The sequence below is a fragment of the Alosa pseudoharengus genome, unplaced genomic scaffold (assembly GCF_046254945.1).
Source record: "Alosa pseudoharengus isolate Yale_2024_CS ecotype anadromous, Long Island Sound unplaced genomic scaffold, YU_APseudo_1.1 YU_APseudo_1.1_scf_10, whole genome shotgun sequence".
In the NCBI taxonomy this organism is placed as follows: Eukaryota; Metazoa; Chordata; class Actinopteri; order Clupeiformes; family Clupeidae; genus Alosa; species Alosa pseudoharengus.
Window position 1 is genome coordinate 3,611,253 of NW_027468565.1, and position 15,339 is coordinate 3,626,591.

Here is a 15,339-nt window from a genome sequence, read left to right on the forward strand (position 1 = left end):
AATAGTCCAGTCCAAGAACCATGGCCTACACAAGAGGTTGCGTAGCATGTGAGATGGCGTCTGAGCTTCTGAATATTGTTGACTATAATTCAACATGACTGTGACAGGCTACATGCTCAGGGAAATTAAGTTGGTCATCAATTATGACACCAAGTTACTTACCATTTTAGCAGAGGTCACTGAAAATGAGCAAGCTAGATTTTGATGTTGGGAATAGCTAGATTGACTGGGATTAGGAGCTCGGTGTTCAAAAGACTCACCTGAAGGTGTCAATATTTCAACCACACTGAAATAACACTGAGGCATGCAGAAATAGTGGAGTCATCTGGGTTGAAGACAAGTAAAGTCGAGCATCATCTGCATAACCATGATAGAAATTTCTCTGCAGCAGATGGTCTCACCTACAGGTGGGTCTCAACAATTTAGAATATTGTGAAAAAGTTCATTGTATGCTTGATTGGCCAGTTCATCGAGTTGGCTGGCCAATCAAGCATACAATCAAGCATGGTCAGCAAACCACTTTGGTCCTTTTAGCACTGTGGGCAGGTGCCAAGTCCTGCTGGAATAGGAAATCACCATCTCCATAAAGCTTGTCAGCAGATGGAAGTGCTCTAAATTCTGGTAGACTGCATTGACTCTGGACTTGATAAAAAGACATTGGACCAACACCATTGCACCACAAATCATCACTGACTGGAAACTTCACACTGGACTTCAAGCAACTAGGCTGTTGTGCCTCTTCACTCTTCTTCAAGACTCTGGGACCTTGATTTCTAAATAAAAATTACACTCATCTGAGAAGAGGACCTTGGACCGCTGAGCAACAGTCCAGGGGCCAGTTTCCCGATAACGTTCACTCTTAGCAAGCTAAGGTAAACCTTACCAAAGTTGTTTACCTTTATAGTTGTGATTCCTGAACTGTCCCTTAGGAGTCTTCTTACAAAAAGCTCCTTACGTCCGACGTGCAAGGCACTGTCCACCCTGAAGGTGCTGAATTGGTTGACATCGATTGCTCAGAAATCGATTTTTCACTTCATGGGGAGGCATGAATGCGGTATGAAAGACAGTGCATTCTTTGCAAAAAAAAAAACATTGCTCAAATATCGCCTCCAGTAACGTTCAAGCTACTTCAACATGGATAAACGTATTAATAGGATACAATGATAAAAAGTAGAAATGAAATGATCTACCCTTAATTAACAAACTTTTCACAAGGTCTGTCAGGGGAAGCAATACGCAATCTGTCGGCATGACCAGCTAACCCCCTAACACCTTTACCCGTTATAGGCCTACCATCTTTCATCACTCCATATCAATAACTTATTTGAATAATAGTATTTAATTGTTGTTTTGTGCCATTGGTTAACATTAAACATAAAAGCAACCCCCCACATGAAACATTGTAGCCTAGAAGATGGTGTGGGAAAAGCAAGAAATAAGAGAATAGGCCTACAGCTTTTAATTATCAAATCCGTGCACATTATTTGTGTGAAAACATTTCCAGAAACAATTTTCTTAATTAGCCTACATAAAATCATTCCAACGTTGGAGGACAGTATACATTGGTCGTAGTGTTCCGTTTGCATCAATGTCCGAAATCATTCAGAGTAAACATGGTCTAGTGTTATCCAATTGCGTGCAGTGAGATTTTTAAATGCAAGCTTGTTGCCGCCCCTCGAGTTGGGCCATTACATTGCTCTTTGCCAGACCCTTAATCTTTCTAGATTATCAGGGTCTGGATTTTCCAGGCTAACAATAGACCACACTTCCAGACAGTCACTGTACCATTTAGTAACTCCTGCATTTTACATTGGTAATTAAATGACTGGACAGGCCTTTACCAGGCATGCCCTCTAAAGTCAAAGTCAAAGTCTGCTTTATTGTCAATTTCTTCACATGTCAAGACATACAAAGAGATCGAAATTACGTTTCCTACTATCCCACGGGTTAGAGACAAGACATATTTTACCAATTAGGTCCACAGACAAACATAACATTCAAGTAAACAATATAAAAAGTAAAAAATAAGAAGGCACATACAATGAAGAAATAAGAGCAGCAAAATTGGGTTGAAATTGTGCATACAGTACACAGTCAATATAATAGTGCAAAAGTCAGGCCAATAAATGGCTGAGGTAGTTCTGTTTGACCTAAGTATGCAAGTGGCATAGTGGTGCAAGTTATGTAAGAGCAGAAGTGTGTTCAGAAGTGTTTTCAGGACAACAGGACAACAACAAGTTGCAAAGTGTGCAAGTGTACAAGTGGAGTAGTGCAAGTGGAGTAGTGCAAGGCAGCCATTGTGGGTCCAAAAGTCCAGGATGTTATGTAGCTAAGGGTGGAGGGGGGAGAGAGTTCAGCATCCTAACAGCCTGGTGTATGAAGCTGTTGGTGAGTCTGGTGGTGCAGAGCGCAGGCTTCTGTACCCTTTTCCCAGAGGGCAGTAGATCAAACAAATTGTGAGCGGGGTGACTTGTATCACATAATTGTGGTCGCCTTGCGGGTGAGGTGGGAGGTGTAAATGTCCTTCAGGGAGGGGAGTGAAGCACCAATAATCCTTCCAGCTGTGTTCACTATGCGCTGCAGGGCTTTCCTGTTGTATTCAGTGCAGCTTCCGCCCCACACAGCGTTACAGCTGGAGAGGATGCTCTCAATGGTGCCTCGGTAGAATGTGGTCATGATGGCTGGTGGAGCACTTGCTCGCCTGAGTTTCCGCAGGAAGTACAGGCGGCGCTGAGCTTTCTTTCGCCAGTGATGCAGTGTTGGTGGTCCAGGAGAGGTCTTCACTGATGTGGCCTTTACCAGGCATGCCCTCTAAATAATCTATTAGCAGTGAGGTCACTTTTAAAGATTTTTTGGAGGACTTGGTGACCCCAAGATGACACCTTTGTCTGTAACTCTCCAATAGTGGTTCTTATGGAATTTTTCCCAGTCTTACCATCCTCCATACTGTATGTGGGGGCAAGATAACCTTGGGTCTTTGTCCAAGCATGTTTGTCACATTTCCAGTTGATTAGAACCATTTAATTATTGTTTTAACTGTAGATATAGGCCTAGGCATTTTCAACAAAGTACATAGTTTGTATCGACATTCCCTGACTTACAAATGTCAACACACTTTCTTTTTATTTAAATTTAGTGTATAAGTCATGAACTTCTGAAAGTTCACAGACACTTTGATTAACTTAAATAAGTTGAAAATATAACCGCAAGCGGTGATTTAACGGGGTCCGAGCAAAATAAACATAAGGTAGCATAGCTTTTTAGTTTACATATGCTTTGATTGTTTGGGCCCAAACGTGATTGGATTTCGGTTATCCGATTTCAGTTACCGGATTCCGGCTATCAGATTTCAAATCTTGAAAATGGGTTGTTCAAAGGGAAACAAGGATCCTGAAATTGGATTAGATCACATAATCTATTCTTGGTTTTGATCTGGATAAAACCTTTGTGTTGTTCAAAACTTTTGAGTTGGATTGGAATAAATTTGATCCATAAAATTAGGATTACCCTGTTCTGTAACGTTATAGTGTGCTAACCTCCACAACCCAACAGTATTCTAACAGTACTCTACTCTAGTGTGCTAATCTCCACAACCCAATAGTATTCTAACAATACTCTATTCTAGTGTGCTAATCTCTACAACCCAATATTATTCTAACAATACTCTATTCTACAGGACTATGCATTTGTCGTAGATAAGATGAAGGGTCTGATACAGAATTGAATTGTATTTGTGGTGGTAGGTGAAGGGGGGTGGGGGTGGGTTCTGTGTTGGAGTCAATAAGATGAACAGCCTATAATTATACTTGCCTTGCATGACAAGTCCTGACTAGTAGCTGTAATGTTATAGTGTGCTAACCTCCACAACCCAACAGTATTCTATTCTAGTATGCTAACCTCCACAACTCAACTGAAGGAACTCTAGGGGGCGATGTGGGTTGAGGTAGAGTGAGTGTGTGGCGAGCAGGCAGAGCCTCGGTCAGAAGGCTCAATGGTATGGAGTGATGACACGGAGATGGCAGGTTTTGGTGCAACACAAGTGAACTTTATTTGAGTTTCAATTCATCTGTTCTTTTGTTCTTTACTTGTATGTGTGCTGCATCAAAGAGGAAACAAACAGAAAATGTAGTAATCAGTGAAATGGGGTAAATCAGTACAGATCCCAACTCACAACAATAAACTGAAATCATATGGCTATGTAACGTACAACTAAACAATACTTGACATCCCAAGTCAACCAACATCATCTAATCATGGGATCACATGGGACTCCAACACACCAAACCAACAAACAAAGACCTTAAATTTACACATGATGGCAGAGCTACTCTACAAACTGATAAACATCACAAAAGTCATAGTGAGGGTCATTAAAGTGATGACTTACGTTAACTCAAAGACGCACACAATGCAGGACACACTGGAGTGCTGGGTTGAGATGAACAAAAGAGTGAACTGAGGGCGAGCAAACAATTTATCCTGGTCTGAGCCTCTGCTCCGGAGCTACAGGGTTTTCCAGCAGGTAAACTGGGCGTGGTTAGGTGGCAGAGCCAAACAATCCTGCAATTTCTCCACAGCACTTTGACCCATGGAGGTATTATATATAACTGGAGAGAGTGACTAAGTCCCGCCCTCCATACAAATGAATGGTGGAGGCTAGGCTAGTAAATCCGGCCAATTCATAGTCAACGCCATCTTGAACACTGGGGTTCGGATCCAGCGCCAGTTGACTCTGACCATGCGCCAGTTACAAAGCTGGAAATGACGCATGGACCAACGTCGATTTTTATTGGATATTCTGTGTCATCCTCCAGTAAGAGGGTGGCGATAATGCACATAAAGTCCTTGCCTCATAACAAGAAGAAGAAAAAGTTGCTCGGGAACGCGCATGGAGTCCGAGTGGAGTCGCCCTGAAGCGCAACTTAATTTCATTGGATAACACAGCGGCTCTAACTAGGAGCGGTCTGCTTGCTGTCCTGCTGCAAATATGCATTCGAACTTGACGTGAAATATCCGTAGTCGAACTATAAATAAACTATTCTGTTTTTAGTGCCAAGTGTAGCGCATTTTTACAGTCTATGATTAGTTTGTTTTTTATTTTATTGTTTGCCATCTCATAGCGGGTGCTCTAAACGTATTCTAGCGTTGGCCCATGACCAAATCAAGCCAATAATAGCCAGTAGCCACAATAATGACTGGAGCCAGAGCCCTCAATAGCCACCCTGTTTTGAAAATAATATTGAAGATAGTATTGAAGATAACGCACAAAACGGTCAGCCTGAGCGGACAATTACGTCCCCAACTCATCTAAAATGTGGAGTCTTTACTTTGAGTTGTACACCGCAGATGGTAAAGTAACGGTTAAAGAGAATGTTGTCTGCGGACTCAGCAAAAAACAGTTTACTTACGCATCCACGACGTCCAATCTTCGCGCTCACCTGTGGAGTTACCATCCAAATGAAGCAGCGGTGTCAGAGGCACAGTAGACGGCCAGAGCATCGCCAGGCGTCCAACATCGTATGATTGCATTTCCGTAAATCCTAAATTATGTCCAGGGTCTGCTATTTACTTAGGCTGCAAAGCACAAGTATTTATTTGAGGTATGCTTATTCGAGGCAGACCTTTATTTCTTACATTGTACGTTATTGTGAGACATGCATTTTGTTTGGAGCGGCATACCAGGCTATCAAACGCAGACGATTTTCGGCTTTGGTATGGGATTTAATTTACTTTTTGACTTTTATTATATAGTTAAATGTTGAGGCTGATGGGCATTTAAATATAGAGGGTATTTGATGATCACTGTAAAGTTTCGTGTAGTTGAAAAAGTGTTGGAATTTCCAGCTGTTTATTGCGAGACAAGGCCATTTTCATTCATTGAACGTGCGCTGTGCTCTAATGGAATCCTTATTGCATAGAGAAGTAGCCTAAATTGAGTTTTTTTTTTTAATTATGCATGGTTTACTTTTTATTAAATTCGTAGGCTGGAATGCCTCGCGGCAATAATTGTGTTTAAATGTAGTAGCCTAGTGCTTCAGCCTCTGGCAAGCTCCAAAGGGGGCGGCTAGGTTGAGAGCAACGTGTTGGATGGTGTAAGGTCTTTATGCCGCTGTTGTGTAATTTATTGTCTTTAATCATGTTTAGGCTACGTTTGTTCGGGACAAACAACAACGAAACAAGATCAATACAATTTTCTTTATTTGTTTATTTGTCATATGATGGATAAACAACCATAATATGCACGTCTTCTCATAGGATCCTCAAGAAATACGCACTGAATAACGTTTGGCTGTAGCCGCCGGATAGGTACCCGCCCACCAACATGTACGCGCATGAGAGCTCGTGCCCAACACGGATTTTCGTGCATGGAGCTGGTTCCAAATGCTCCATGCAGCGCCATATTTGAAAATGGCGTATGCTAACATGCCGAAGCTAATCTGCACGCTCTTGACCCCCTGCTTTGACCTCAAGGACTTTGTGCAGATTTAAGAAATTAGCATAATTAACTTTTTTTCCCCAATAGTGCCACCTTTGGGTGCAGTACCCCAAATTTTGGGTTATGGGTAGAGGGGGGTACTGGTAACCATACCTGAAAATTTGAAGAGTTTTGGAGTTACGGTTTAGGCTGCAGTATGATTTTTACAGAATTTTGGCCAAAGCTACGCTGCAGCTACGCTGCTCGGACTTTTACGCTTTTGGCCAAAGCTACGCTGCAGCTACGCTGCTCGGACCCCTAATTGGGGGCCAAGCAGCGAAGCTGCGAAGGCACCCATTGAGTTACTAGCTTTTCCTATTATTATTGGGGGCCAAGCAGCGAAGCTGCGAAGGCACCCATTGAGTTACTAGCTTTTCCTATTATGATTAGTCTGCCATTGGAGTCTATGGCAGCCCATAGAACGCCTGGCTAAAAAGTTCAGATTTTTTGGCAGAAAGTTTCGGGACACTCCACTCACCACTCATTTACAGACCACTAAACCCAGCCGTCTAGCGCCACCAACAAGTCAAAATCTGGCCGAAAATTGAACCGCTGGGTCTAAAGTTATGAAATTTGGCACACTGATTCAGCACTGTCCCATGATCACTTTCACCAATTTACAGAACTCTATGCCCAACACTCTAGCGCCACCAATGGGTCAAACCTGGATTGCATTCACGCATGTAACCATTGAACGGTGCATCCGATTTTCACATATCAAGCACCATTGGAATCCCTGGACGGACCTAAGTTCAGTGACCCCTATTACGTCACTTTCCGCCACATTGGACCTCCGCCATATTGGACCTCCGCCATATTGGATTTAGTCCAAACTCTACGAAAAGTTTCAGCAGTCACAAATTTAATCCGATTTTCACGGAACTTGGCGGAGATGATCTTCTGCATGAGCCGCATAAACGATACTTGTCAGATTTTTCAATTTCATTTTTGTTTGCCCGTGACAGCCAATCAAATACGGTGATGAACCCGGCAAACAGGAAGTGGACTAACATCTTTGTGACGCTTTCAGTTAACATAAATAACAAAACTTGATACCATTAGTCAAGACACTGTCCCAATCACTCACAGCAATTTTAATGCATATAAGTTGAACAGTCTAGCGCCACCACCAGTTCAATGCTGGACATGCATTCATGCGCATGATCCTTGACTCTTTTGTCTGTTTTTCACAATTGAGGTAGCGTCTGAATCCTTGGACCATCCCGAGTTCATCGACCCCTATCCCGTCACTTTCCGCCATATTGGACCTCCGCCATATTGGATTTAGTCCAAACTCTACGAAAAGTTTCAGCGGTTACAAATTTCATCCGATTTTCACAGAACTTGGCGGAGATGATCTTCAGACCGAGCCGCACAAAAGATACTTGTCAGATTTTTCCAATTCCACTTTATTGGCCCATGACAGCCAATCAAATATGGCGATGAAGCCGCAAAACAGGAAGTGGGCTAACATCTCGGAGACGCTTTAATGTACGAAGTCCAAACTTGGTACAGGGACTTCGTATCTGATTGTGAGGACACAGTAGGAAATTGACATCATTTGGCCTCTATAGGGGGCGCTGTAATACAGGAAGTGAGCTCGTATCTCAGCAACACTTCGGTGTACAAAGTCCAAACTTGGTACAGGGTCTTGGAACCTGATTGTGAGGACACAGTAGGAAATTCACATCATTTGGCCTCTATAGGGGGCGCTGTAATACAGGAAGTGAGCTCGTATCTCAGCAACACTTCGGTGTACAAAGTCCAAACTTGGTACAGGGTCTTGGAACCTGATTGTGAGGACATGCAAGGAAAGTGGTCTCATTTGGCCTCTAGGGGTGCTGTAATAAAGAAAGTGAGCTCACATCTCAGCAACACTTTGGTGTATGAAGTCCAAACTTGGTAGAGGGACATGGTAGCTGATTGTGAGAATGCACAAGGACATTGGTGTAATTTGGCTTCTTGCTGTGAGTGCTTGCTCATGCCATGGCAATGCCATTCCTGCTATAGCGCACTGCTTGGCCCCCACATTGCTGCTTGCAGCTATATTTAGATAGGAAAATGCTTCTGTTAGGTTTTGTATATAAGATTTTTATAGGGGTACCAATAATTATGAGCAATGTGTTTCGTTAAAAATATATATTTCTTTATGAGATTTTCCTTTTTCTCAGAATAAATTTTCTCCCCTTCAAGGCTGGATTTATTGGATCTGTGCTGAGGTCTCACACACACATGAGAAGGGATAGGAGGAGGGGCAGCCGGTGGATCACACTGTCTCCCTGGAGTGGGGAAAATTGCACAAACGCAATTAGTAGCACATTAAACGTTAAATGTTGGATATGCTAACTGTCAATTCGTGGGATATCTGATATGGAAATGTAAAATGCATAATTTAACGTTTGCATTGGTTGAGTGATGGAGGCTAGTTTGATTGTTGGTGTAGTTGTGAAACATAAACGCGGTTATACCGAGCAAATTGATAACAGTAGGCCTACTGTAATTGTCTCTTTTGACTGTCATCCCATTGTGTTCTGACCATACTGACAGGAGCTAAGTTAGTTAGCCACAACACTAACGTTCGCTAATGCAATGGTTTGCTGATGGAAGATATACAGGGCACCTGTCTCTTATGATGCACCCTAAACACCAAGCTAGGACATTTCTGATTGCTAAATAGGGTTTTCTGCTGTTGATTCGTTCATAGTCCTTGGTGGCCCTGTCAGCTGCTTCGTAAAATGTTGCGTTAAGACCACAAAAAGTCTACACAAAATAAATGTGAGCATCTGAGCTAACATTCATTCCCAAACACTCACTAGACTACGTGCAGTGCCAAGTTTGACGTTGTTTGGATTAGTAGGCCTATAATGCATAGCCTATATCCTATAACCTTAAATATATCAGTAAAAGTAGCACACATTGGCTTTCTCCGCTCTACCCCTCTTACACAGCACAGTGCAGGACCAAGGTACTTGGGACTAGACTGAGGGGGTAAGCAGAGTTTTAACAGCATTAAATCTTCACAGGTCAAAATGCAAGATGTTTGGATGATTATCATGTCTACCATCAACAATGAAGGCTCCCTGTATGCAGTTTGCTTGCATAAAATGATTCTGCGGATTTTGCAACAACGCCCCAACAAACACAAAAAAATGATGTGCAATAAACTGACATTTGGAATAGCTCAGGCTATTTTGGACTTACTTCGACAATTCCGGCAGCAAGGTCCCAAATTGAAACGAGCGATATTCTAATGGTCCCGAATAAGGACGTTTCAGAATGCCACACAGCTACAGAAAATGATTGGCAGACAGAGCGAGATGTCACTCATGCTGCCTACCAGAGACTGTTTTTACGTCACATTGTTGCAAATTTCATATGATGATGCATCATTCCACAAAATGGTTTGTCTTCTCTATCATGAAGTTATTCAATAGGCTTAACAATAAACATATAGCCTTAACTCAAAATAGCTGTTAGGCTCATCATTTTGAGCTGTAAAGAATGTTACATGCGGCCATGGAATGATGTTTTTCCCTATCATCTTAATTTTAAAACATGCCTACGGGCAATGGGTTTCTACAGGAATAGCATATTTGAACGGGCACTGCAAGTATAAATTGCTCACAATGTAGTTTATGGCAATGTGGTTATCACATAACAAAGACCTATTGTATTCTTATTCTTTTCTAGTCTATACATTCTTTTATTTCTTAAACAAATGAATTACTGTAATATGAAGAGCCTTAGACATCTAGATAGTTAGGCCTATTGAAATGCATAATGCCCTACCTTGATTAGAACCTTGTTATTGTGTTTGTTAAAAATGACTATTGGCCGATATATCGGTGATCAGTTTTTGAAAAATTCAAACATCGAAATCGGTAGGTTATCAGCCTTCAAAATCCCATATCGGTCAGGCTCTATAGAAGATGGAGACAAATTGACATACACATACGCATGCACACACACATCCACACAACCACACACACACACAAACAGGCATGCACATACAAGCACAAAAGTTGAAAGAGTAGGGGGTGGAGTAGGACATGCAGACAAATTGACAAGCGGGAAAGGATGTACAAGACTGAGCGACGGTCTTATTTTGTACCGCTATGCGATATATCTAGTTTCCCTTGCATTTTGCTGTGAGGCATGGCACGTGCCACAGAAATATTATTTCATTTAGTGAGTGAGATGTCATAGACTAATATGAACCCATTGAACAACGTGGGATGTGTGCCAAAATCTCTACCCGGGATGAAAGTCCTGAAAATGACCACAACAGATGACACTATTATCACACTACCACACTACTATTTTCCCTTTATAGATATCCCCATACATTTATACCAGATTAATCTTCATATTAAGAGAAATACTTTTTGTATTACACTTTGCCTAAAAAATAAAATAAAATATGCAAATGAGGCAATATCTCATTAAATATGCGTACATATAAACCCTTGAAGCTACATATTTTCTGAGGTGATCACAATGTTAAGTAGCAGGTGCGCGCACATCCAACTTACAGGTGCAGGGTAAAGTAGATCCGTGAAATAAAGAAAATAAGAAAAAAGTACCCGCACACTGTTGCTGCTGCTCCCAAAGTGATTTATTGCACAACGTTTCGACCAATTTGTCGGACCATTGTGATCACAATGTTCACAGTGACCATAATTATAATTTCTTAGAAGAGTGTAAGCATTCTGATTTGAAATAAAGAAAATAGCTTAAAACAGTCAACCTATTACATATGTAACCTGCGTTGAGTTGAACCTGCGCGATTCAGCCCTGCACACGCCCAGACTCGAACCCGCGAACAGCAGCACCTCGGATCGGGAGGCGAGCGCGCCGACAGTTGAGCCGATAGCCCAGTCTACTGGCCGGTTTGCCAGCAGCACTCTTGAGGCGTCGGGGAGCAGTGTTGGTCAAGTTACTTGGAAAAAGTAATTAGTTACTGATTACTGATTACTTATCCAAGAAAGTAATCTAGTTACTTTACTGATTACTTATTTTCAAAAGTAATTAGTTACTTTACTATTTACTTTACTTTAATAAATGGTGATGGTGCCCAAAGCAGAACTGTTAGTTTAAAATATTTCTTAAGAAATACTACTAATTTGATGCAGTTTAACTCATTTATAAATGGTGCGCTGTCACTTTAAGAGCATCTATACAACTCTCATAATGATCAGCTCCATTCAAATATAAGCCTATGGCTAGTCCACAAACTCCACATTTGGCACTATATTAGCAATAGTCATGATATTAAGTTGGTATAAACAGCTAGCTAGACATTTTCTGTTTGCAATTAAAAGTGATAGCCTATATGAGCCTGGTAGCACCTATCTGAGTGGAATGTGTTTAAATCGGCATAGGCTACTGTGCTTCATGTAAATGCTTAGTTTAAGGCAGTGGTTCTCAAACTTTTTCTTTCATTCCCTACTTTGATCAGGGGGGCCTTTTCGAGCCCCACCTGTCCTTCATTGCTCTAAGAAAGTGGTAGGTCAAGCTTAAAATTGTCAAATGTATTGTATTGGGGAGGTTATAAGGTTGCACTGATTCGGGTGTAGGGTAGTGGCACTATAATGGATGGTATATCGGTCAGAATATATGACGAAGAAGAGATGGGGTTTAACTCTGTATTGTTCCAGCATTGATATTCAGTTGCCAATATGCACTCACATGCATACATATATATACATATATAGTCTGAAAGAAAAGAACAAAATACAACTTAGATTCTAATTCCTTGCAAATAATCTTTCTGCAGCTCATCATACATAAGTGCACTATTTTGCTTATCAGGCTGAAATAGTAGGCTAGAAACACATACAACACGAATTCCCTTCAAATTAGGAAGTAGAACTTTAGTTCGTGACTATAACTATTCCATGGTCAATGTTGCCATCTAGTGGCTTAAAACGGTACTGTGTAATGACGTTAACGGCACATGTAGACTCTTTTCCTCCGTTCGGAGATGCTACGTTCTTACAACAGTCTAAACACCAGGTGGTAAATTCCTAAGCTTAACACAAGAAATATTACAATCTCCTAGAACAGTTACACTATATTACTTCAAGGAAACTACAGCAAGAGCCAGTTTAACTACGTTAGCAACTTCTTGCATACCAGTATGGATTCACTCGACATTAATTTCATACGAACTTACTTTTCGTCAATGACTCGACACTCTGAATATTAACGACTGGATTACTCAGGATAACTACAGTAATAATAGGTAAGTAACTATACTTTCTTGGAGCACCAAACTTGCACGTCTGCTCATTACTGCAGGCACTGGCAGAGAGAAAACTAAAACAGGAAATACGTAAATCTAACAAAGAAAATATCGCGACAAATGATATATCGCGGCCAATGCACGTAATTAGTCCAAGCCTTTTCTACATATTGAAATAATGACAAGTTCTAAATATATCCTCTTCAGCAGAGTTAAAATGGTGCTGCAGATATAATAATAAATAAATACATAATGTACCATTGTAAATTAAACACACATATTTCTGTTTTCCAGCAACATATTAGGAAGCATAAGCCAATATTTTACAGCATTGTACAATAGCCTATATTCAATGCAATACCAACATGCTGCATTAAATGGATCCATAATCCAGTCATATGAGCACTGCTGGTTGGGAAATATTTTTTAAATAAACTTTGCAGGGATGTGATGTAGGCCTACTGTTTAATACATGGGATCACAAGAGTGGCTCCCGAAGCAGACGTTTCAGCGATTTCACTCAGATTCTCAAAGGCATAGGCTACTGTTGCGATCGAGGCGCCTGTCCCATACCTCAAGTTTTTTGGTGAATGCAGTAGGCTAATCTTATCTGCTAGGTGAGGTAGGTGCTTGTCTTTGCCTTGTAACTGGATATTTAACTCATTGAGCTTTCCAAATATATCGCAAAGATAGGCCAGCTTTAAGAAATGTTCATTAGTGAACGTGCTTGCAGATTCAAACATGCACTCACGCTGCCTTGACACGAGCGATTCCCTATGAATAACACAGTGCGTCCATTGCGCATCGGGTGCTACCTGGGCCTAGGCTACAGATAAAAAAATAAATAAAAAAAAACCCATCTGGCATGTCTCCGCGAACCAGTAGAGAAACGCTGGTTTAAGGGAAACGAATTATTGAAGACTTCAACACTCACCAGTCCCATAAGGCAAAGACCACATTATATTTTTGCCCATTTTCCAAATCACAGTGAATGCAGCCAGAATATTATAATGCCCTGGCTTCTGTTATAACGGGCCAGTAGGCTACAGGGAACCCGCAACGTCCTCTATTTTCACCTGTTGCTGAAGCCGTCATGTCGGGATCTGGGGGTGTCTCAATGAGTTTCACATTTCTGTGCCGGCTTGCTAGGTGCTTGCTCAGATTTGAGGTGGAATTTTTCGCTGTAGACAACATGTTTCTTCCCATGAAGAGTGTACAGCGTTAATGTTTTTTTCATAATGTCTGAACTGCAATGAATTAAATGCTCCATGTTCGCGCTCTCTCCCTCACTCCATGTCTTGCACACGTGTGTTTGTTTACATCTATATCATGCAGCTATAGCCTACATCATTGTCACAAGTTAGTCTCACAAAATCCATATGGCAAAATCCCAAATTCTTTTACTGCCTATGACAAAATCACGGTTTAGTAACGCAGTAACGCAGGCTGCTTGCAGGAAAGTAAAGTAATCTAATTACTATTTTTGCAATTGTAATCCCTTACTTTACTCGTTACTTGAAAAAAGTAATTGGATTACAGTAACGCGTTACTTCTAACGCGTTACTGCCCATCACTGTCGGGGAGTGAGGTTTACCAACGTTCCAAAAGCACAGATAAACTAGCTGGCATCCGTTACACATACACTGTGACATAGGGGAGCGCGGGGCACAAAGTAACGCGGGGTTAAATGTAACACGGACTTTTTCCCTATTTGCAGGGGGTTGATCGAGGCATGCTATTGGTCAGTTAATCACATTACTATGAGACGGTGTTCCACAAATTTTCAGTCAGTATGGACGTGTTTCCACGTAGATCTGCAGCAAAACGCCTTTTGAAGACATCAACTTAAATGTCTAGGTGGTACTTGTTTTTCCATTACTGAGTTGTGGGTGCAGCTCTTTGACTCCAATCTTCTATCATCTTAATAACCGTCTTGTAGGCTAAAAATGAACACCGTTTTGAAACATGTAGCCAACTCATAGCAGGAGCTAGCTTATCTTATAACAAACGTGACCCAGCGGGGTTAGTTGTAACGCGCTGTTACAACTAAGCCACTCATACTGTACAATGATGTTGCAATACAAAAATATGCACGTATTAGTGTTAGTTTTTGTGATATTTTGCATTTTGCCTCATGTGTTTTCAGGTTTGAGGGCTTTTCTTGGCAGGATTGACCTTGGTTAGACTCATTTGCTTCCATTGGCGCATATTTCTCATGTTATTTCTCCGTATAGAAAATAAAGTCAATTTTCGACACACGTCTGTTGTTAGTTCATGACTTATGTATCATAAATAGTCAGATCCTATTCTATCATACACATTCAGATAAATTTATTGAATTAATTTAATTAAAAACAGCCTTTGGGATGAGTGTTACAACTAACCCCGCATATGGGGCAGGTTGTAACATTTCACCTATCGCCACTCTCGGTGGAATTGTAAAAGAACAGTAGCTCCTACAAACAAACTTCCAGTGCATATGTGTAACAGAGATATGTATGTTGCTTGTTAAAAAGTATAACTAGCGAAACTCAAATGATTTTAGAATTATTTAGCCATAACCAAAAAGTGTTACTTTGTGCCCCGCGCTCCCCTACATAAATTGCCAGTTATTTATTAA